General features: G+C 38.0%; 1 protein-coding gene; it reads left to right on the top strand.

The window, feature by feature from the left end:
- Positions 1–26,131, top strand: part of LOC122115690 (cytochrome P450 2C25-like) — a 451,891-nt gene that overhangs the window by 364,705 nt on the left and 61,055 nt on the right.

Below are 26,131 nucleotides of genomic sequence, written 5' to 3'. Positions count from 1 at the left end.
TTTCTTTTCTTTCTTCTTTCTCTTTCTCTTCCTTCCTTCCTTTCTTTTTAATTCTTTTCTACTATCCACTATCATTAATTATTGTTCTCTTAGGGCTTTTTTTTGCCCCAGTTTAGTGTTGGATTATTTTTACCCTATTTTGCCTCTTAAATACAGATTAGGGATACAAAACATCACGCTCAGGCACCATTTTATAATTCTTCTGTTGTTTCCTTTACTTTGAGTTAAAAACTTTTATTTGTTTACACTAAAAATTCCATATTATATTTTCTATTCTTAACATTACTCTTTCAACTCGCATAGTTTAAGTGTGCTCTGCTTTTCATCTTTATTTCCTCCAACTCTTAAGTTAACCTACTTTTTCTCACTTTAGCTTTCTTTTTTGTATATATTTTTTATTGTAGGGATACTGTACAGAGAGTTTGCAGTTACATGAGTAAGGTAATGAGTACATTTCCTATGGAGCATTGTTACCCCCTCCTTTGTTTTTCCCCTACTGTCCTTTCCCTCTCCCACCTCCCCAACTCCTCCCTCCTCTCCTTGGAAGTTGTAAAGTTCGTTTTCAACATAGTGTCTTGTAAATCTCATTGTTACAATGGGTCAACCTGTATCCTTATTTCAGCATTTTGTTATTTCCCTTCCCTTCCCCAATCAGAAAAACGTATATACAAGATACAGGGCACCAGAACCAAATACAGTGAAGACGGGTTATAACATGGGAGGAGATCATACAAAAGAATCAAACCAAAAAAAAAAAATTCACATAGAACAGTTTAGCAAGATTCTTTGAATCGTAAATTGAACATAAAATGTTCCAGGTACCCACTAATTGATTACCATCCCTCTTAGTGCTGCTTTGTCTGTGTGCTTGACAGAGAGATGGGACTTGCTCTGAATGCATGAATGACCATCTCACCTAAAGCTAGCATTGCTGCCCAGAGGCCGGCCCGGAGCCAGGTCTCTCACTTGCAATGCATCACAACCAGCTGGCGGAGTACCCGGCGTCCCACTGCGTAGGCCTGCCATGCTGAACCCACACCCCGCTTCGGAGCCTTGCCGCTCAAGCGCAGGGAACTCCAGTTACCTGGATCCACACTTGTGTGGTCCGGAAGAAGGAGAATTAGCACACAAGCACTGCGTGTGTCACCCTACTCTCTCCGATGAACACGGCGCAGACTCAGCAAAGGGGGTGAGCAGAGCTGGTTAGACAACCATGGGGCCTACAGAACACCCAGCACCTTTTCAGGAAGCCGCGAGCTGCGAGCAGAGAGCCGAGGGAAGAGAGCCGCTCTGAAGGGCTCAGGACAGGCCCGGATACGTGGGCACTTCCCACGCAGATGCCAGCTCCTTCAGCACATGCGCCACACACCTCGTTCCGGATTCCAGGAGGGCGCCCCCTTGGCCTGTGCCCTTTTGTAGGGAGGCTATTTGGTTCCACTCGAGACTGGCGTATTCGCCAACAGGTCACAGTTCTAATGTGCATGGTCAAAGGACTCATTCCAAGTCAAAGCAATAACAGGCTTTCCTGTGGAACACAGAAAAAGCACCGTGCAAAGAAACGCCTCTCTCCCAGCCTTGTCCCACTGGCAGACCCAAGTCTGGTGGAAGTTGATTTGGAGTTGCCACAGACAACTCAAAATGTAAACGATACACCACAGCCTTGCTGAGATGACCCGAACACAGCGGTTACTTTGAGAGCAGAGCATGTTCCAGAAGCCTACTGTAGCCACAGCCTACAGCTAGGCCTCAGAATGAGGCATGGGGTGGGTGGGGGGTTATTAAGGTCGCTGAAGCCTCCATCTTTACAGCTGTCTGACTTACTGGAGGATTTCGGAGAGAAATCCAGGAGAGCTGGTTTCAGGGTTCCCACGGACACTCTAACGGCTACAGACAGACATATTTGATACTTACTTGTAGAAATAAATCTGCCCATGGCATACTAGTTTGTTATGTATATTATGGTATATGTATATAATTTCTGTATATATGTGTGTATATTATGTCATATCCATTGTACACGTGCATATATTGCATACAACACACATATTATATACATATGTATGAACTGAACTGTATACTTCATTAAATAAATTATTTTCTTCTTGTAGGTCTATAACAGATTTCCTGCTCTCATTGATTATCTACAGGAAGTCATAAAAACAATTCTTGAAAATGCGAACTATGCTAAAATATTTTGTTGTGGAGAAAGTGAAAGAACACAAAACGAAGCTGGATGGAAACAGCCCTTGGGACTTTCATGATAAATATGGAGCAGGTAAAGCGCTTGCATCAGCTTGGTCCTTTCCTTGCTTAAGAGTTCTGTGGATCACTGGATTTTCTGTAATTACTAGAGACACTCACATGCTCAGGCCAGAAAGGACTGAAAGCACTTCAAGTTTTATTACGCATGTGATTCTACATCAAGGATCCTGAAAAACATAAACTGAATTTGCTCAATAATTAGTTCATATTTCCTTTCTTTACATAAAAATCCTCACTGAGGACAAACTGATTGTACAGAGTAGACAAAATAAAAACTATTTTCAAATGAGTTATAAAACACAACATATGTTGACATTACAGTTGTGAGCCACTAGCATCTGCCTACTGAATTTAAATATTTGAAATATATCTTATCTTTAAGTAGTTGTACAAAACAAGTTCGATTTAACAAAGTAGTTTATAAACAGGATGCAGCTTTATCAGTGATAGCCCCTTCAACCTTCTCACCCCACTTCAACCTACTCTTTCCCTTACATTTCTTAGATTTGTGAGATATACAATAAAATCTGAATGGCAGTTATAAGGCTCTTGATTGTTTTTCTCAGTGTATTTGAAAGAGTTCACTGTTAGCATCCTAGACATAGAACAATTGGAAATGATTCTTCTCACTACACATTTTAACGTTTATCTCATCCAATCCCCGCTTTGTATTTGTTTGTTATGATTTCCGCTTTCATGCATAGTTTATAATCAGTGCCTTTCCAATGATTATCTTATGAATTCTTTTAAAGGCACATAGAAATTAGGATGGTTAAACATAAAAGAACAGTAGTGTTAATCATCATGCATATATAGTTTCTCTTAATGAGGATTTTTGTTTCTTAATATTGCACTGATTTATTGTCCAGTGTTGTTTGTTTGGTTGGTCTAAAAGCTGACACCCTTTAGCATTCTCAGATCTGCATATGGTATTACTTTACTGTTTGTATTAGCTTAGAATATCTTAATTACTGCTATATTACAAGCAAGGTAATAGATTCTTATAATCCCAGCTACTTGAGAGGTTGAGGCAGGATGATGATAAGTTTAAGGTCAGGCACAGCAAAGCTCCAGACTCATTGTCTCAAAAATGATATTCAAACAAAAGGACTGGGGTTATGGCTCAAGTAGTAGAATACTTGCTTAGTATACAAGAGATGCTGGGTGCCTTCCTCCAAATAACCTTATTTCAGAGAAATGTTATTGCTAGGATAAAATTCTTCCTTGAAAGCTTTCCTGTCTCTATTTTAAACATATTGTGCTAACACATGCTGACTTCCACAGTTTCTAAAGGAAAGTAAGCCAGTTGTTCATATTGAGACTACTGTATGTGAGGAATTGCTTCCCTCTTGCTGCTTTTAAGTGTTTTCTTTCTCTTTCATTTTAGGCAGATTGAATAAAATATGCTGTAGTATGAATCTCTTTGGCTTTGTCTTGACTTTCATTGAATTTCCTACATGAATATCAATCATGACTTTCCGTGAATTGGAAACTTTTGAGCCATTATTTCTTGTTTTTTTGACGAATAGAAAGAGTGGTTTAATATTTCCAGTAATTCTACTCTCTCCTCCTGAATACAAAGTAACTAGCACAAATTCAAGACTAACAGGTCCTAATTGAAATGCTAAAAGACAAATATCCAGGTTAATTATCCATTTTGAAGTTCAACATTTTGAAGACAGTTCTCTGTGAAAAAATTTGTTCAAAGACCAAACACATGTCATACTATAGAAAGAAGAACACTGAGCAGGAGCTGGTGGCTCACACCTGTAATCCTAGCTACTCAGGAGGCTGAGAGCTGAGGATCAGGGTTCAAAGCCAGCCGGGGCAGGAAAGTCCCTGAGACTCTTATCTCCAATAAACCACTAGAAAACCAGAAGTGGCAGTGTGGCTCAAGCGGTAGTGTGCTCACCTTGAGCTGAAGAGCTGAGGGATAGCACCCAAGCCCAGAGTTCAAGTCCCAGGACTGACCAAAAAAATAAAACATAAAAAAAGAAGAAAGAAATGAGCACTGATTTTTCTAGATATTTTCAATATCTGACAACATATGGTATTTTGTATTGACTTTGTAACCAAACACCATATTTTTTAATAGATGTCATTTCTCTTCTGATTATTCTTTTTTTGTTTTGTTTTGTTTTGCTTTTTGTGTCCTGTCTTGGGTCCTGAACTCTGGGCCTGGGCGCTGTCCCTCAGCTCTTCAGCTCAAGGCTAGCCCTCTGCCACTTGAGCCATAGCGCCACTTCCGGCTTTTTTCTTTTTGCTTATGTGGTGCTGGAGAATTGAACCCAGGGCCTCAGGCATGCAAGGCAAGTGCTCTACCACTGAGCCCCTTCCCAGCCCCGTCTTCTGATTATTCTATCCCATTATGGATTACTTCTGTTGGGAAAAGGAGCAGAAAAAAATGTTTTCATCCAAACATAAATCTGTCTGCTTGAAATACATGGTGTTCTGAATATAATAAAAATACACACAAACAGTAATCTATCTTTACCAATTTGAAATATCATCAAATAATTACAGCACAAATACTGAGGTCTTGGGAGACACCATAAAACCAATAGAGCAGTATATTCATACATTCAGAGGTGATATTCTACCCCCAATAAAACCATTCCTTTATGCAAGGAATACTGGCAGCAAGGTAAATTGAATTATCTATAAAAATATTGTTTCTCTTTTACTGTTGCTAAAAATTATTTTAGGCTATAATGCAGTGATAGAATGCTATCATGTTGTACATACCAAGACTTCTAAGTAGACATGCCAATCACTGATTGATTACCACCATAGAAAGTAAGACCAATTGCATCTCAGAAATTATATTATCTTAAGGGTACAAAATGCACTGTTCTGCTCTCAGCTGTCAGCAAGATTTTATTGAATGAAAGTCTGTTCTCCCACCACAGGCTGTGCAAAGGCCCTTCTGAGAACCTAACTAACACTTATGCTCCAGAAATATTGCTACTCAAAAGAAAAAAAATGTAGTCAAATGAAATTGACTAAATTTTAATTGATGAATGAGAAATCGCATGGCTCTGTGGCCTCATATTCTGTAATTCTAGGATAATATGGTCTATGGAACCATTCAGAAATACTTGGAATTCCCATAATCCATGTGATTTCCTTCCTATATCTCTTTTTCTATTTTACTTCTCTCTCTCTCTCACTCTCTCTCTCCTTGACTTTCTATTTCTTTCTTCCTCATATTGTCACTTCTGTACATTTCTGAGTAGACAGACATTCCTTCTATATTGAAATTCTCTTTCCTAATTAAAAAAATATTTAGACAGTGCCTAATATTTATATTTCTTTTTAAAATTTTTTATTATTATCTTTAATCAGTTCTACAAAGAAGTTCCAATTCTACAAAATAGTATATGAATGCAAGATGTCTGACAATATTGTCACCCATCGCTCCTGACCTATTCCTTCTCTCCCTTAAAAAAAAAATTTGATATTAGGTGATTACATAAATTTCACATATTTCAACGTATTGTAGAATACTGATAGTTAAAATCACAAACAAGGGCTGGGAAGGTGGCTCAGTGGTAGAACGCTTGCCTTGCATTCCTGAGGCCCTGGGTTCAATTCCTCAGCACCTTATCAAGCATTGTTGCCGTCTCCTTTGTTTCCCCTTCCCATCCCTTCCCATCTCCCCCCTCACCCCTTGTACTCGCCCCCCCAAAAGTAGTAAAGTTCGTTTTTCCACATAATGATTTGTACATCTCATTGTTGCAATGGGTCTACCTCTATCCCTATATAAACGATTTGTTTTTTCCTTCCCCTCCACAAATTATACCAACATTAAATGCAGTGAAAGCAGGCGTTATACTGTGGGGGAGGGACATACAAAGCAACAAAGAAATCATCTTATATATCTGTTAGAAACAATTGCATGAAACAAAAACATTTGAATACTTATCTTGGGGTTCATTTCACCTAACGTCAACTTATCTGACCTTGACCTTTTCTGCTTGTCTCAGACATATACCAGTTATTACAAATAAGGGAAACCATGGGACCTATGTTTCCTTGAGCCTGGATTACTTCACTTAATATAATTTTTTCCAAATCTTTCCATAAAATTCTAACTTTATCAGATGTAAGTTTTATGGAAATAGACTTCTGAAATTTTATAATTCCTTCAAGTATGGCTCCTGCCTCAATAGTACCTTTCTAATGAGTCTCTGTTTTTAAAACATGTCCAAGAATGGACTTTATCTCAGACATCCTCATTAATATCTAGGACTTCTACTTATGCATTGATTACAAGAATTCTCTTGGCTTATGGCAGCGTTAGAATGAGGAAAGGTATATAGAAGTGCCACGGACCCGCTCTGAGGGGACGACGAAGGACACCTAGTGGAGGAACTGGAATAGGTGGAGAGATGGCAAACAGACAACTCACACACAAGAGGAGTGGATGCTGAGTGCGATTTAATGCAGAGGATAACAAGCTTTTATAGCAAAAGTCTCCATGAGAAAGGGCAAAAGGATACACAATCTTGCTGCAAGGCTTCGTTCTTGGGTGGTCACCAGCTGGTCGCCTAATCTTGTTTTTTGGATGATGAGCTATGACGATAGGCACTTGTTTTCGACTTTACCTCTATTTTTAAGAAATACAATGGGTTTCAATGTTTATCACCTATTAACCATTAACCAGAGCATATGGGCAAGGTGTTGAACAGAAAGGCATGAACTCTAGTACTTCATAGTTACTTTTGTTTAGTTTTGTACTTTATACGTTTTAAATCTTTTCTAAGCAATTGTGCTTAGAGGGTTCCCAATTTGTGGCCAAAATCATGATATTCAGTATACTTAGTTAAATCTGGCCATATATCAAATTTAAGCTCATAATGTCTTTTCTGTAACTCTTTCACATAATCGTTTACTCTTTTTTATAGAGGCCTTAACTGTCTCATAAGATCTTTCTTGTTCCTTCTTTAATAGTAGGCACCAAGGAGACCTAGATCTAGCAAGTCTCTCAGTAAATGAAAAAGAGTAATAGGAAGTTATTTCTCCTAAGTAGTTTTCCCAACAATTGCCATCCTTATCATACACACCTGTAAAAGGCTATGGCTCTGGGGGAAGTCTCTGGGGTCCTCTAGATAATGGAGGATCCCACCATTTTCCTCTGATAAGCCATTGCCACCTTTCATCTACCAACCTTTTAGGAATCTTATTTAGCTTTTGGTCTAAATATCCCTCTACATCTTTCTTATCTACAGGATATCTATATGAATCTATTGTATATGCTTTAGAATTAAAGGAAAGTCTCCAGTAGCCATACACTCTTTCTGCTCTAGCCGTGTCTACAGCTTCTTGTACATCTCTTACAAACAATTCCTTCTGCTGAAGTGACGTCATGAAACCCCCAATACTTTTATATTTACTTATGACTTGTCTACTAGCCTCCATAAGAAGGGCTTTCAGGGTAGCACTTAACTCTGGTAAGTTAGTCATATTCTCAAGACACTCATCAGATGTTGGAGTCATCAACACTTTTAAGAAAGAGCCTTGAATAAGGGAACGTTGAGCATGAGTAAGTACAATAAGCAGCAGGAACAGCAAAAGATTAATAGGCGCTCCTATACAGCGAAGAAAAGAAAAACAGCAACACATCTTTCCCAGGGGCTTGCCAGCCTTTTCCAGGAGGTAGGCCTCTTTGAAGCCCCATTCTCAGATCTAAAAGCAGGTTTCCAGAGCTAAGCAGACTCCACCGGAGTAGGCGTGGCATAGAAGAACTTACCTATTATAAAAACTGGCATTTTTGGTGTAAATTTCATGTAAAATTGTATATCAACTTGTGCTGGGGCAGTTTTCCAATAATTACATTCCAGAAAATCCAGACACCAGAGGAGAATCTTGTTGCTTTTCCTACTGCTTTGTTCTCATCATTTCTCTTTGATTACAGCTGGTGGCACAGGATGCTGAATTGTGAGACATATCTGCAAATCTCTAGCAGCATCTTACCCATGTTTTCCTGAAATTCGCCTACCTGTGATGTCGGGGTGCTTCATCAGGAGTAGCAGGGAGTATCTCAGTGTTTTGTTTGTCATTTCTGTCTCAGCACCAAATAAAGCAGATGCAACTTTCAGTATGAAATCAAACTTTCATTATTAACTTCCAGTGGCTCCTTCTGATGTTCCTGCTCCTAGGATTGATATAATTATCTGATATATTATTTACCAGTAGAAGTGATTATAGTGAATCTACACTATCTTACATAAACATGGAGAGTAAAGCACTAAGAGAAATGCACAATGTCATGGCAGGGGTGACCTTAGTTGAGTCCAAGGCTTTAGGACTACTGTGTTGTCTCTACTCTAACTGTTATAATACTGTGACTCTGTATTTGAAACCATGAAACTCACCACTCATTTAAGCCACTAATAACTATATTTTCTCTAATTTTTAATGGGTAAGAAAATTGAGTAATAGAAGTAGGAAAATTAGTCAGGCGCTGGTGGCTCACGCCTTTAATTCTACCTACTCTTGAGGCTGAGATCTGAGGAGTGCAGTTTGAAGCCAGGCTGGGTGGGAAAGTCCATGAGATTCCAATTAAGCACAAGAAAACTATTAATGTTGCTGTGGCTCAAGTGGAAGACTGTTTGTCTTGAGCTGAAGAGCTCAGGGACCGTGCCCAGGCCCAGAGGTCAAGTCCTATGTCCAACAACAACAATAACAACAACAACAAAACAAGTAGGAAAATTAAGGACATGGGTATTACAAGTCCAAAGCAAATTCTGCAATCATCTTTCTTATTGATGCTGTTGTTGGTCCTAGGGCTAAAACTCAGGGCCTGGGTATGGTCATTGAGCATTTTTGCTCAAGGGTAGTGTGATACCACTTGAACCAGAACTCCACTTCCCACTTTTGCTGGTAAGTGGATATAAGAGTCTCAAAGCCTTTTGTGCCCAGGCTGGCTTCAAACTTCGATCCTCAGATCTCAATCTCATGAGTAGTAGGATTATAGGACCGAGCTTCTTGTTCCAATTTAACTTCTTGTATCAAAAATTTGCACATGCTAAATATTACATGTGAAAATGGTAAAAGGCAGCAAAACTTAGGAGTCACAAGGATTCAGAATGGGTTCATCAAAACAACATGGTCCAGCAGATGGGAAGCACCAAGTCAGGTTGTCTAGGGAACCTGAGAAGGAATGACTAGGAATGCATGAGTTGAAGAGACAGTAATCATGAAGACAAAAAGTGTTCACATTAACTTGTCTTTGGTACGAAGGAGAGAGGATGCATAAAGCAGTGCCAAGGACTGAGAAGATGGTGTGAAACTAAGTTGTCAACAAGATTGCAGTTTTAAATGTTGAATGAGGAAATCATTAAGTGGTTAAACTACATTATGTTCTAGCTGGTCTTGGGCCAACATTAAATCCATCATGCTTTGAAATTCTCCAGATGACTTGTAATGTGTCTAATAATATGTAATTAAAATAATTAAAATATATAAAACCTCTCAACATTTGTACTTGCTAGGAAAAGAACTATCTCCTTTGACTATATCAACTTCATGTGCTTTCTAAGCTCATCAAGTGAAACCAACTTAGGTAATATCCACTTTATGTACCTTTCTATGATCATCAAATGACAATTACTCTTTTTTTTTTTTAATTTTATTTTATTTTATTTGAGAACATACTGTACAGATTGGTTACAATTACATGGGCAGGATAATGCATACATTTCTTACCAAGCATTGCAGCCTCCTCCTTTGTTTACCCTTCACCTCCCTTCCCAGCCTCCCCCCTCCCTCCCACCCAATCATACCCCCCCAGTCCCCCCCCACCGACATTGTAAAGCTGGTTTTGACATGACATTTTGTACTTCTCATTGTTGCAACAGGTCCACCTGAATCCTTAAACGACTTGTTTGTCCCCATCTCCTCCACATGTTATACTGACATCAAATATAGTGAAAGCGGGGGTTACACTGTGGGGGAGGGACATACAAAGCAACAGAGAAATAATCTTATAAATGCGTTAGAAATACATGCATGAAAGAAACAAAAACATTAAAATACATATTTGAGGTTTCGTTTTCCTAACATCACATTATCTGACTTTTTCCGCTTGACTCATAGCTATACTAGATATTGCAAATAAGGGAAACCATGGGACCTATGTTTCTTTGGGCCTGGCTTACTTCACTTAATATAATTTTTTCCAAGCCTTTCCATTTCCTAACAAATGGGGAAATGTCATTCTTTCTGATGGAGGCATAGAATTCCATTGTGTATATGTACCACATCTTCTTGATCCATTCATCTACTGAGGGGCATCTGGGTTGGTTCCATGTCTTAGCTATGGTAAATAATGCTGCAATAAACATAGTTGTGCTGGTAGCTTTAGTGTGGCCTTGTTTTTGATCATTTGGGTAAATGCCCAAAAGTGGGATTGCTGGGTCATTGGGGAGCTCTATGTGGAGTCTTTTGAGGAACCTGAATACTGCTTTCCAAAGTGGTTGAACAAGTTTACATTCCCACCAACAATGAAGTAAGGTTCCTTTCTGTCCACATCCCCTCCAGCATCTGTTGTTGTTAGAGTTCTTGATTTTTGCTGTTCTAACTGGAGTGAGGTGATATCTCAATGTTGTTTTGATTTGCATTTCTTTTATGGCTAGGGATGTTGAACATTTCTTCATGTGTCTATTGGCCATCCTTCTTTCTTCTTCAGAGAAGCTTCTCTTTAAGTCTTTCGCCCACTTACTTATTGGGCAGTTGTTTCTTTGAGGATTTGTTGTTGGGTGGTTTAATTTTTTGAGTTCCAAGTATATTTTAGATATGAGACCCTTGTCCGTTGTATGGCTAGTAAAGGTCTTCTCCCAGTCCGTGGGCTTTCTATTGATCTTGCTAGTTATGTCATTTGCCCTGCAGAAGCTCTGCAACCTTATACAATCCCATTTGTCCAGCCTTTCTTTGATTTGTTGTGTTTCCGGGTCTCTGTTCAGAAAATTTCGGCCTGAGCCAAGGAGACCTAGGGTTTCTCCTATTCCATCCTGTAATGTTTTCAGAGTGTCTGCTTTGAGTTCAAGGTCTTTGATCCATTTGGAGTTGATTCTGGTGCAGGGTGATATATAAGGATCTAGCTTTAGTTTTCTACATGTAGTTAACCAGTTTTGCCAGCACCATTTACTGAAGAGGCTGTCTGTCTTCCATTCTATTGTTTTAGCTCCCTTATCGAAGATTAGATGGCTATAGGTCTGTAGGTTCATTTCTGGGTTTTCAATTCTATTCCATTGGTCCTGAGGTCTGTTCTTATGCCAATACCAAGCTGTTTTGATTACTATGGCTTTATAGTAGAGTTTGAAATTTGGTATTGATATTCCTCCAGCCGTGTTCTTTCCGTTGAGGAGCGTTTTTGCTATTCGGGGTCTTTTATTGTTCCATATGAATTTTTGGATTGCCTCTTCTATTTCCTTGAAGAATGAGGGTGGAATTTTGATAGGTATTGCGTTGAATTTGTAGATAGCCTTGGGAAGTATTGCCATTTTCACGATGTTAATCTTTCCAATCCAGGAGCATGGGAGGTTTTGCCATTTTTTAAGTTCTGTGTTGATTTCCTTTTTCAAGATTTTAAAGTTTTCATCATAGAGGTCCTTCACTTCTTTAGTTAAGTTAATTCCTAGGTATTTTATTTTTTGTGGGGCTATTACAAATGGAGTTGCTTTCCTAATTTCAGCCACACTTTTCTCATTGTTGGCATACAGAAAAGCCATGGATTTTTGGGGGTTAATTTTATAACCTGCTACTTTGCCAAAGTTTTGAATCAGCTTGAGTAATTTGGGAGTGGAGTCTATGGGATTCTTTAAATACAAGATCATGTCATCTGCAAAGAGGGAGAGTTTTATTTCTTCTTTCCCTATTTGGATCCCCTTTATGTCTGCATCTTGTCTTATTGCTGTAGCTAGGCATTCTAATACTAGATTGAAGAGAAGTGGAGAGAGTGGAAATGACAATTACTCTTAACTCTTATGGTAAAATTACTCTAGATAGTGTGCTCAAACACCAATACTAAAATTTCCATCTGTTGAAATGAATTTGAAGATTTAATAGTCGCAGATCAGATAGCCTATTATAATCAAAGCTGTATAAATGTTGAAAAAAATTAATGAAAATCTAAGAAGTGGAAATGATTCCATGTCATGGACTAAAACATTAATTTCATATCATATCCTGCTATCATGCAAGAGAAATTAATACTCCTAAGATAAACAAAAGAGAGTCTGTCACGAATATATTTATAATACAAGAACTGCTAAGTGGAGTTAGGTTTTGAGTAGAAACTAAAACATATTGAAGAACAAATCCATATCATATGAAGAAATACATATCCTTGTTATATATCACCCTACAGATGAACAGGAATGTTAATACTATATTTTTATATGCAACCTCTATTTATTTTATATGTACTTTTTAAAGATAATACATGAGGCAATAATCATGGATGAATGCTATGGGTACCAATATATTAAAGATGTACTTTTCAACCAAAACAACTGAAGTAGGATGTAATTGGAAGGGAGGAGGATTAAATGTGTAGTCAGAAGCTAATTTGCTGTAATTTCACACTAGACTGCCATATGTTTGTTACAGTAATCCCCATGGTACCCAATAAGGAATCAACTATGCTTAGTTGATTGCAGCACATTATAGATTATATATACATATATAATCTATGCATTATCTATGTTTATTGAACATATATGCTACATATATATTAGGTATATATTCATGTGAATACATCATAATGAAACCCACTGAAATTTATATACAAAGAGAGAAGAGGAATTAGGAAACATAATAGAAGAGGTAAAATTGACTGAAATACATTATGTGCATCTATAAAATATCACAATAAATCATTGTACAAGATGATAAATTTGTGAAAAGTATACCAATATAATACCGATATACATATATTTTAAATACTACAATGTAAAAAAACTTTTAGAGGATGATGAACCATGACCAGTTAAGGATCTTTCCAGTATTATTTCCTTAAGGCCAATTCTACCTCTCAGAACATGCAGGCCATGAACACTGATTAGGTCTTCTATTCTATACAGTGTTGTAATAATGACACACATCTTTATATAATGACACAATTGTTTGCATGGCAATTGTTTTTATTTCACCTGCCCTCAGATTCTGCTTCTCCTTAATTAGATTTTTTTTGTCGGTTGTAGGGCCTGAACTCTGGGCCTGGACGCTGTCCCTCAGCTCTTCAGCTCAAGGCTAATACCCTACCACTTGGGCCACAGCCCCACTTCCAGCCTCTTCTGCTTATGTGGTGCTGAGAAATCGAACCCAGGGCCTCATGGATGCAAGGCAAGCACTCTACCACTGAGCCACTTTCCCAGCCCCCTTAATTAGATTTTAATATGAAGAAAAACAACATATGTATTCTAATTATTTAATAAATTAATTTTAAGTTTCCTGGGATGAATAGTGTAGTTTACCTAATTGCTATTTAGTTTTTCAAGCACTGCTGGTCTGATAGTTTAAACATCTCTCATAACACCAACTACTCATTGTGTCATAAAATGCTCAAGGATTCAAATAACTATGCAAATATTTTAATATTTTACCTGTTTCATTTTAATCTCTTGGATTTTTAACACCCAGTGATACTTCATGGTCTTTTAGTTTCTCCAAAAGATAGTTTTGTATATAAGCAACATTTTTCATTGCTGTGTTATGACTCCCTGGTACATAATAAGTGAGACCAGGGGATATATTATAGATCTAAAAGTAAAAACAATAATTTACTAAAATTTCATTTGTATAGTCATACTATACATATTATATAAAAGTTGGCTGTAAATAGAAATGTTATATGGCAACCATCTTGAAGGGAAATTTTTTTCTTTGGCCTGTCCTGAGGCTTGAACTCATGGCCTGGCCTCTGTCTCTGAGCCTCTCTGTGCTCGAGCCTAGTGCTCTACCACTTGAGCCACAGTCCTACTTTTGGCTTTTTCCGAGTAGTTTCTTTAGGAGATCATAGTTTCACAAATTTTTCTGCCTGGGCTGTCTTTGAACTGCAACCCCCAGATCTTCGCCTCCTAAGTAGCTAGGATAACAGGCATAAGTCACTGGTGCCCAGTTGGAAGGGAAGTTTTGATGGAACATACAAAGTAGGAGGGGTTCAAGGATGCGCTAACACTCAGCCTCAGGCCAGACCATCTAACTGACTTCTCCATGATCACATAATTATTGCTTTTTATAGAGTTTAGGGCTTGCCAAATTAGTACAGAGGAAGACATTTTGAGGAATTTTTATAGTTCAGTTTTCTCATTTCTCCCCAGGCTACTTCATCATCTAGGATCACAGTGGAATCAGCTAACATTCTGACTCTACTCCGTGATTTCTAGCAGCTTCCATTGTCCCAAATGTGCTTCTTCTGTAAGAAAAAATACTTCTGCTCAGAATAGCATGAATATGAGGTGTCTTAGTGGAAAACAAACCTGTGGGAAATGTAAAGCTTCACTAAGGACCTGGATATACACTGATCCACTAGGCATCTTTCTGGAACTGAACAATGCAATTTAGAAGCAAATCCATTGGGATTTAATGGGAATTATCAAAGTAGTTGCTTGAGTTCATTAGCTTGAGTCAATCCTATACGCTTAGACATCTTTCTCAGCTGATTACTATATACTCGGTTTCTTCCCTTTCTATTAGCATCAGTTAGCTCTCAAAGGCTTTCATTATGACATATCCACATGCAAATGGAATGCTTTTTTCCTTTTAGTGCCAGTACTGGGGTTTGAACTCAAGGCTTCAGGCTCTTGCTTGGCTTTCTTGCTCATGGCTGGTGCTCTGCTATTTGAGCCATATATCCTGCCCTGAGTTTTGGTGACTATTTGGGAGATGGATTCTGTCAGACTTTTCTGTCTTGCCTAGCTCCAATCCTTGATCTTCCAGGTCTCAGTCTCCCGGGTAACTAGCATTTTAGGCGTGAGCCAACAGGTCCCAGCTATGCAATATATCTAGATGAGACTCACCTCCTCTGCTACTCTCCCTCATCCTTCCCTTACCTGCTTCCCAAACCACTTCCAACAAGCTTCATTGTTCTATTTTGGAACTGTAGTAAATGAATTATAGCTCTTTCTCTTGCCCTGTAGTGATATGAATTCCAAGTTGATCAAGGATCTTAATATAAAACCAGAAATTTTGAAGCTACTACAAAAATAGAATAGGGAAAATGCTAGAACACGTTGCCATAGGCAGTAACTTCCTGAATGGCACTCTACCGTTCTTTAGGCAGCACAGTTGTGTCCAGGTATTCACCTTACTAGTGGCTCTGTATTTAATTTGAGTCTGTTGAACAACAACCAAAAAAGACAAGTGTTTTCTTAGGAAGCAAAGATCTTGGCTTTTCCTGTATCCATGGTGAACTCTGAATCTCGATGTTCTCATCCAATTTCTCCGTCAAGTTAAGGAAGTTCTGGTCTTTATAATCAAACCGATTCACATTGCAGGGAGCAAAGCCCTGCAGTAAACTACCAAACAAAAAAAAGCTGAAGTGGAGCTGTGGCTGAAGTGATAGAATTATAGCCATGAGTTAAAGCAGCTGAAAGCCCCAAGATGGGCACACACACGCACATGCACACACACACACAAACAAATGCACACACACTCACGCACACATGCACACATATGCACACAAACACGCACACATGCACACACACAAATCAATATATCATTTTGAAAAGAGCTTATTATTTCCTGCAACTTGTGGATGATACTATGTCCCTTATTCGTTCAGAGAGTGCTTCTTTTTCTTTTTAAAAAATTTTTTTATTGTGAAAATACTGTACAGAGGGGTTACAATTACATGGGCAAGATAATGAGTGCATTTCTTATCAAGCATTGTAGCCTCCTCCTTTGTTTCCCCTTCCCATCCTCAACCGCCCCCCCCCCAATCTGACCCCCTCACCGAAGTTGTGAAGTTCGTTTTCAACATAACAACTTGTACATCTCATTGTTGTACTGGGTCCACTTGTATCCCTATTTAAATGTTTTGTTTTTCCTCTTCCCCTCCACAAATTATACCGACATCAAATACAGTAAAAACAGAAGTTATACTGTGGGGAGGGACATACAAAGCAACAAAGAAATAATCTTATAAATGTGTTAGAAACAATCCCATGAAAGAAAAAAAAAACATTTGAATACATATCTTAGGGTTCATTCCCCTAACGTCAACTTACCTGACCTTTTCTGCTTGACTCAGACATATACTACTTATTGCAAATAAGGGAAACTATGGGACCTATGTTTGTTTGGGCCTGGCTTACTTCACTTAATAGAATTTTTTCCAAGTCTTTCCATTTCCTAACAAATGGGGCAATGTCATTCTTTCTGATGGAGGTATAGAATTCCATTGCATATATATACCTCATTTTCTTGATCCATTCATCTACTGAGGGGCATCTGGGTTGGTTCCATATCTTAGCTATAGTAAATAATGCTGCAATAAACATAGTCATGCTGGTAGCTTTAGTGTGGTCTAGTTTGTAAACACTTGGGTTAATGCCCAAAAGTGGGATTGCTGGGTCATAGGGGAGCTCTATGTGGAGTCTTTTGAGGAAACTCCATACTACTTTCCAAAGTGGTTGAACAAGTATACACTCCCACCAACATACAGTAAGGTTCTCTTCTGTCCACATCCCCTCCACCATCTGTTGTTGTAATGCTATGTGTTAAGCACTGTAGCTTGTAAAGATTTTGTTATTTTTTTCCCTGCATAATTAACATTTTTGTTATGTAATCACATCAGTGAGGGGGACAATAATTTCACTACCATCTATGCAAACTCCCTCATTTGATAAGATGGTATCTGTCAGATCCCTCTCTCCTGTCTGTTTGCCTTTATATGTTAACATGAAAACATGGCTAAGTACTTAATGTGTGGAAATAACAACTAAGTTACCCTCTCTAGTCTTTGCTTCATTGATGATCTTTGCCTGACACAGTGATGCCCACCTGCAATGATAAAAAGCTAATGAAATTTCCAATAGCTTCATTTTTGTTTCCTCAAAGGCTTAATGTTTCCTAAAGAATTTCTGAGGAGGCAACAATGCTTGATAAGAAACGTCCTCACTATCTTGCCCATGTAATTATAACCCCTCTGTATGGTATTTTCACAATAAAAAAATTCTCTGTATTTTTTTAACTTGAAACATACTGAATTATAACAGGTTTTAGGCCTGCTTTTTGGGCTTGTTTTTATTTTAGAAGAGAACAGCTGACTTTTTGTTTATTTTTATGTTTTTATTGTAATTGTAAAGGAAATCTGATGAGGAGTTCTATAAGGTGTTATCATATCCCGTGGCACCCTGTCTAGGTTAGGTAACCTTTACTCCTTTAATTTTATGGAAACTGGAGAAAAGTTTTAAGTAAGATGATAAAAATATAGAGGGATTCCTGCTTGTTTTTTTTAAACTATATAGAAATATATCTGGTTGCTACATTCAGGAGTTATGAGTGAGGGAAAAAGAGATGATTGTCAAAATTGAAGGTAAGTCTTTAACAAACATTCCTATTTAGCCCAATGTACAATTTTCTCTGCTAGCCAAAATCTAGTGTGCAGGACTTTTCAGGCTCAGGTCTTTTCCTAAGTAACCCTCTCCTTGTGGAGGAAAACCAGTTCCCTGATGAATGGAGACATGGAGGAAGGCTGGGAAGGGAAGCCTCCATTGTCAGCCTTGTATCCTATCTTCTCTGACATCTGTTATTTCCAAACAAAAATTTGTTAGAGCTTGAAGGAACTCAGATCGCCTATCTCTGTCTCCCTCTCTTTCTCTTCATTAGAATTATCTAACAAGAAGATATCAATCCACAATAGACTTACTATTCAAATGAATTTTACTTTTTGTGGTACTGGGTTTGGAGCTCAGAGCCTTGTTATAGCTTGGCAGCTGCTCTTCCACTCGCGTCTTGGCTCCCATTCTTATTTACTTTTTATTTTACAGGTAGCATCTTGCAATTTTGGCAGTTGGGCAAACACTGCCATCTTCCTCATCATAGCCATCTGGTTAGCTATAACTATAGATTTGTAACATGACACCTGATGGCCTGTCCATCAGATGGCATCTTGCAAATTTTCTGCCTGGACTGGTCTTGAACTATGAACCTCCTGATCTCCAAGTCCTTAGTAACTAGAATTATAGGTGTGAGCCATTATATGCATCCTCAACTTGGCTTTTGGTATTAAGACCAATATGTGATCCCATGCCAGTTTGTCACACTCCTGCCAAAAATCGCCTTCCAAGAAAAACAGTTACAGCAACAGAGTGTATTGCCCTGCCTTTCTTACCACCCCGCTATCCTTTCTTCTCTCAGCTATCTTCCCCAGTTATCTTTAGTTGGTGGCACAGATGGTTAAACAGTAAGCTGTTGTTAACAAATTATATGAAGGATACTAGCAGTGTCTTGGCAACATTTGTTTTCTGGAAATCACTTAATTCTCATCTGTGGTTGTACCTGCAACCTGCAGGTGCTTCATCAGGAATAGCAGAGTGTACCTCAGGGCCATGCTTGTGGTCTCTGTGCCAGCTGCAAACAGATCAGTAGCACAGATTACCAAGTTTTCATAAGTAAATTGTGACTGTTTATAGTCTTTTTCCTAGGAATATGTGGATGTAATTATTCCATATATGGCTTGCCAACAAAAAATAGAATAAATAAAAAGAGAAAAATTAGCAGCAGACACTAGCAACAAATATATGACAGAACAGAAGGACAACAATATCTTGTCACTAGAGTGTCAGACAGAGAGAAGGCAAAGGGGCAGAATATATTTGAAGAAATAATGGCTGACATTAGAAAGGACAAAATAATGGCATTTGCAGGGAAATGGATAGAACTAGAGCAAATTATTTTGAGTGAGTTAAGACAACAACAAAGAGACAAATGGCTCATAGTCTCCCTGGTACGTGGATGTTAAAGTCAAAATGCAAGAAGATATGACAAAGTAAACAGGACTTGAGAAACAAAGGACAGCCACTCATTTTGTCGTATCATTACTAAATGACCCCATGTTTTTGAAAATATATATGGTAGATATATGCACCCAATGGAGGGAAGCCGGGAGGAGGTCACAGAATAAGTGGGAAAGGGAACAACATAAAACAAAGGGGCCCATCAGCTGCACTGGACATAGAAGAAAAAGGACTAAGCAACCAAAGACAGACATGGGAAGGAAGGAAGAGGAGGGAAAGAGGGAACAGCTTACACTAAGCAAAAGGAAAGAAATGTAAACATCACCTGATGTAGAAAAAATAATTTGTATTGTGAAAGCTCATAGAATTCACAAACTGTATAGACCATGATAATCACAATATGTTTGTTATTTTTTGGGGGGGCGGGGTCAGGTCGTGGGGTCTGAACTCTGGCAGGGTGTTGTCCCTCAGCTCTTCAGCTCAAGGCTAGCGCTCTACCACTGGAGCCACAGAGCCACTTCTGGCTTTTTTTTCCTCTGCTTATCTTGCCCATGTATTTGTAACCCCTTTGTATGGTATTTTCACAATAAAAAAAAAAAGAATTTTACAAGGACACTCATAAGTTTTATCCTTTACAATGTTATTTTATATTTAAAGAGTTGTACTTGTGAAAACACTGTGTTAAGATTTAATAAATAATGATAAAATAATTGTAAATGAGAATTAGTCCTCTGAGGGCAAAAAGGAGAGAATAGTAAACAGATAAGAATTGTTTACCAAAAATCTGACCCTCAGAGTAGATTTATTTGTGATAAAAAAAAAATAACTGAGCCAGACACATGATGTTTTCACCTAAATGTAGCAACAGAAAAATTCTGAAGGAAGAAAAAAACAAGCTATGTCTCTAAAGCTCCCATAAAGTTTACTATTTAGAAAGACCCAGTGTGAAAGAAGATAGAAAAAGAACTTAGCAAACACATTCTCTATGCTCAAATTCTCACCACACCACCACTCATCAGGTAAAAAGAAAAGTTCTCTTTCCAGAGAAATTTGAACCTGGAAAACTCTACTCAGAAATTTTGGGTAAAGACAGTGAAGTACAAAAATGAGAGGTCAGGAAAAACCTTCTTGTTGTTTGTGATGCACAACTTTCTATCTCTCTTGTTTCCTGGAATTCTTCCAGAGTGAAGAACTATAAGAACCTCCATATTTTATCAGTTTGACAGAAAATTTTCTCCAAGTACCCAGCAGAATAGATGGAATAAAAGCATTCACTCATTATAAGGTTGTACCATTCTAGAATACCAGGATTAGAAAGATCATCACAACTTCCAGAAAGACACAACTAAGTCATATGTAAAGAGAAGATGGAGACTGTATCAGAATTCTACCTAGGTATTGGTGAGAAAAGGTGGAAGAATTAGACTTCCACATCAGGCAAAATAGTCATACCTCATTTTCTCTTTTTTCACAAAATACCATATAGCATATTTCATTCAGTTAGCTAAAGCCAAGACAAAGAAAATTATGGACTCCAGAAACAGGGACAGAAAAGTCATGGGGTTCTCTGAGACTGTCACTGAGGCTGCTAGAAACTCAACTAAGGAAACACCCACATCAGAACAAAGCAGAAACCAGTGATGCAAGGAGGGAGAGGAGACACTGAGAATGAAGGAGACATGGCCAAGAGTCTCAGATTTCCCACTACTGACCATTTTCATACACTTTTTCAAAATACTGAGTGTTTTGATTGTATTCTTTTTGGGGGTATAGGGGGAGGAGGGTCTTGGGCTTCAGCTTTGGGCAGGGGCAATATCCCTAACTTCATTTTGCTCAAGGCTGGCACTCAACCACTTTGAGCCAAAGCACCACATCCAGCTTTCTGGTAGTTAACTGCAGATAAGGGGCTCATGGACTTTTCTACCTGGCTGGCTTGTAACCACGATCCTCAGATCTCAGCCTCCTAAGCAACTAGAATTACAGATGTGAGAAACCACTGCCCCTTTTGATTCTTCATGTTTTTATGGTGCCTTTGCAATACTTTCTACATGATATATAGAAACATAATTCCTTTAACCATCTGGTGACCTTATAATATGTAAGCTCAGGAAATTTATTACTCATTGCTAATGATTTATTTGTAGATATATTTGGAACTCTCAGATGCATTACCATAATATCTGAGTTAATACTTTTTGCAGGCTTTTCCAATTCTTGTGCCCATAATTCTGCTTTGCTGAATTTTTGCACTGGCAGCCAGGATGGTGTAAAACAAAACTGGTGTTGGTGGTCATCTTTGTTTCATTTGTGATTGGCAAAAAATGTTCAAGCTTGGTATTACACTGTCAAGTTTCATATCCTAAGTAGATTTCAGAAGATTTTTAAAAATATAACATTAGGGAAGTTTACTCTATATTTTTATTTATGTATGAGTTTTGACATAATTACATTTATGTTTCGAATAAGATAATTTCTCTGTAATGATTCTTCTTTTTAAAATTTGTATTAGAAGGGTGATGTGCAGGGAGGTTACAGTTGCATAAGTCAGGTAGAGTACATTTCTTCTTGAACACTGTCACTCCTTCCCTGGCTTTTTTTCCCTTCCCAGTTTTTCCCTTCCCAGTTTTTCCCTTCCATCCCCACCCAAAAGTTGTACAGTTCATTTTCAACATAGTGTCTCTTGAATTCCACTGTTGCATTTACTCACCCTTTGTCCCTCATTTCTCTGCATATTATCCATAAGAAGTATTATTTTTCATGCCTGGGTAATTCTTGGACTGTCCTCCTTTGTTTACAATTCAGTGAAGCAATGAAACAAAATAGAGTGCCATGTTGTCCACATCACAGAAAGCACTGTGAATGGGAAGGGGAAGATGGTAGGAAAACTCTTTGGCTATGTCACCTGTCATATCTGGAGATGTGGATTCAATAAACAAAAGCAATGACCAGAAGCAGCTCCTCCTGGAGGAAAATACTCTATGACACAGACATAGACAGGAATAAACATTAAAAACTAGGGTTCGTGTCTTTTCTTCAGCATTAGTGTGATGCAAACTAAAAACTGTAAATATTGTTGTCAATAGATGTTTCCAACTGAAAGCCAGATATGAGTTTATGTTTTTATATTACTAATCACCTGTTCTAGTATATTAATTGGTATACATCAATTGTACAATTTGAGGTACTTCCTACATGTGTACAATATACTTTGACTATGTCATTTTTTTCCCTTCATTTTCACAATACTAAAGTTTAAATTCAGGGCCTGCTCATCTGGCTCTTATAACATATGAAGTCTCGCTTACTGCTGGGGTGTTACATCTCTGCATCATGCCTAAGGAGCAGGCTACAGTTTTTCTGTTTCTGTCTTGATCTTGTCTTGTTCTGTTTTGATAAGAATTGGTACTCATTTGTAGGGGGATCCTTCTTTAGCGTGTCATGGTTCCAACTTTATACTTTGGGCTTTCTTATGGGAAGAGAAGGGGGGAAGTGCAGATGGCCCTGGGCCTGGTTTGGACCCTTAGTTAACCTTGGTAGTTTGGAAGCTTATCTTCCACCAAAAAAGCCACAAGTGAAGCTGTGGCTCATGTGGTAGAGTGCTAGCCTTGAACAAAAAAGCTCAGTGTTCCAACCCAGTCCCTGCCATCAGCACACTCACTCACACACACACATATACACACACACACATAAACACACATACACACACACACACACACACACAAATGATACATACAGAAACTTCAGCTACTTTCAATCTACCTTTGGCTAAAGAAAAATCATTTCCTCATTATAACTCAGGTGTCAGGTTCATTTTTTGGACAAGGATATGCCACTGCAGGGCTAAAGATATAACCCATCCGCGCCCAGTCTCATAAGCAGCTCCATAGTTAAAACCATCAGTTAAAACAAATTAAAAGTTCTCTGTTTGTACTGTTTTTCAATATTCATGTTAATCACTGATTTCAAAACAAATAAGAGTTTCATAATTGCAGTATCCATTGATTAAAATGAGGGTTAGGACCCCTTTGTGTTTTTTATCTTGAGAACTTGCAAATACTTTATGATGAATGAACTCTTTTTCCAGGACAAAACTAAACAGTAACTTTTTGAGTTCATTCATCAAATAGAGTTTGTAATTCACAGAGCTCTGAACTCCAAACCATTACAATTTAGTTTAAGATTGACAGAAGAAAATCTTCTATTTTGGATAAACTATATTTGGTGGCTATTTTGTAGATTATCTACCTTATTCCCTATGAGTATTCCCACTCTTCTCTTTATGTCATGAGGCAAAGAAGGGTTTTGAAGGGTTTTACAATAGATAAATGATATATGACATACTGCACGTTCCAAGAAATGTGTATAGTTACCCGATTTAAATACTGTATAGTGTATACAATTATTAAAAACCTAACATGGAGCTTGGGTCCAGTGGCACTTGCCAGTATTACTAACTACTCAGAAGGCTGAGATCTGGAGGACTGCAGTTTGAAGTCAGCCCCCGCAGAAATGTACATGACACTCAATCTCCAAAATTACTAGTGAATCAGGCTACAGGGATGTTTCAAGTGGTAGAACAACACCAAAGAAAGTATGCCAACAAAGGATGGAATCCTGAGTGCAAACTCCAACTCCACCAAAAATAAAAACATGGGGCTCCTTAAGTATAATATTTATATTTTATATATTATTTATTTCAAATATCAAACAATCCTATCCAATTTTTCCATATCTTGAAAGTTTGACTGGCATATTTTTCAACAGGAAAACAGCAAGTTGTACAAAATGCTTTTTTAGGGGCTGAGTAGCAGGTTTGGGGATCAGTGTGGGACCCGGGCACAGTCCTTGAGCTTTTTGCTCAAGGATAGTGCTTTATCAGTTGAGCCACAATACCACTTCTGGCATTTTCGTGATGAATTGGAGATAACATTCTCATGGACTTTCCTGCCTGGGCTGGCTTGGAACCCCAATCCTCTGATCTCAGCCTCCTGTGTAACTAGGACTACAGGCGTGAACTACAAGTACCTGTTCAATATACTCTTATAGTGAGCCAATTTTATGGAAAACCATATATAATGTATGCTTATGTCCTGTATAAATACATCTTGTATATATAAACAGGCATAACGATCCACTGATACATGTACAGATTGTGTATGCATCTAGGCCCAAATATATGAGATTAAAAATTGCTATGTACATATGATCATATAAGATGATGCTAAGCAAAATGAACCCAAGATATGCGCACAAGAGGTTTTTCTTTGTTGTTGGTGTTTTTGTTTTTTTTAACAATTACATTAGCAAGGTAATGCGTACATTTCTCTTTTTGTGTTTTTTAAATTTATATATATTTTTTAATTGTGAAAATACCGTACAGATGAGTTACAATTACATGGGCAAGATAAGGTGTACATTTCTTCTCAAGCATTGTTGCCTCTTCTTTGTTTCCCCTTCCCCTTCCTTCCCATACTGCCCCCACCTTCCCACACCCGCTCCTCCTCCCCCCACCAAAGTTGAAAAGTTCATTTTTCGACATAATGACTTGTACATCTCATTGTTGCAATGGTTCCACCTGTAATTTTTTTGTTTCTTTGGTATGTTCTTCCCACTATGATATATCCCCTGTTGTCAGTGTATTTGATTTTGGTTCCCTGCATCTTGTATATACTTTTATATAATTTTGGGAGGGGATGGGAAATGATAAGATGCTGAAACGAGGACACAGGGTAACCCACAGCAACAATGACACTCACAAGACACTGTTGGAAATGAACTTTACAAGTTCTGTGGAAGGGAGGATTGGGGGAGGTGAGAGAGAGAAAGGATAGTAGGAAAATATCAAAGAATGGGTTAACAATGTTCGACAAGAACATTGTTCTTGTCTCATTACCTTTCTCATGTAACAGTAACCTCTCTGTAAGAAGCTTTACAATAAAATAAAATTTAAAATAAAATCCTGGATCAAGGGGTTTCCTTTTAGGAAAGAGTCCACCACAGATATAATGAATGACGGTACTTCTCATGTGATACATGGCAAGGTAGAAGGAAGGGAAAATTGTGTGTTAATGTACAATTGTGAAAGTTTGAAGAATGAAATGGGAGGAGTGATTTCAGTGCCCTTATTATCATTGACATCACATTTATGTTGAGTGTAAAACAATGTTTACAAAGTAGAAAAAATAGATGCAAGAAATGGTCCAATTAGTAGAGTTCTTGTGTAGGAAGAACAAAGCCCTGAATTTAAAACTTAGTACTGCCAAAAGTGAAGGAAAAACTGGTATGCTCAAACTAAATTGTATGCAGCTATGAAACATCTTAAAATGTACAATTGATGTGCATAAATAAAAATAATAGAGCAAATGATTATCAATATCTGGCTTTCAGTTGCAAAGATCAATTGACAAGAATACTTTGATTTTATTTTTTGTTCATACTAACACCAAAATAAAGATGTGAACACTAGCCTTTAATGTTTATTCTGTCTATGTCTGTCTCATATATTTTCCTCCAGGAGGAGATATTCTGCATATTGCTTTTGTTCGTTAAATCCACATCTCCAGATATGACAAGTGACGTAGCTAAAGGGTTTTCCTACCATCTCCCCCTTCCCATTCCCAGTGCTTGCTGTAATGGGGTCAACATGGGACTCTAGTTTGTTTCATTGCTTCACTGAATTTTGAACAAAGGAGTACAGTCCAAGAATGACCTAAGGCACGAAAAATAATATTTATTATGTATGATATACAGAGAAAGCATTCTGACCTGTCACACGGTAATCATTTTTTGGTTTTGTCATACTAGCATATTAGTCAACAGCATTAGAGAAGTATTGGCAGGTGGAGTGGTGAATAAAACTATTATAAAGCATAAGAGATATTGGATGCCATAGTGCAATTACA

Source organism: Dipodomys spectabilis, unplaced genomic scaffold (genome assembly GCF_019054845.1).
Source record: "Dipodomys spectabilis isolate Male_0828 unplaced genomic scaffold, ASM1905484v1 ptg000125l, whole genome shotgun sequence".
NCBI lineage: Eukaryota > Metazoa > Chordata > Mammalia > Rodentia > Heteromyidae > Dipodomys > Dipodomys spectabilis.
Note: the sequence above shows the minus strand (reverse complement) of the source record. Positions and strands in the feature narration are given on the sequence as shown.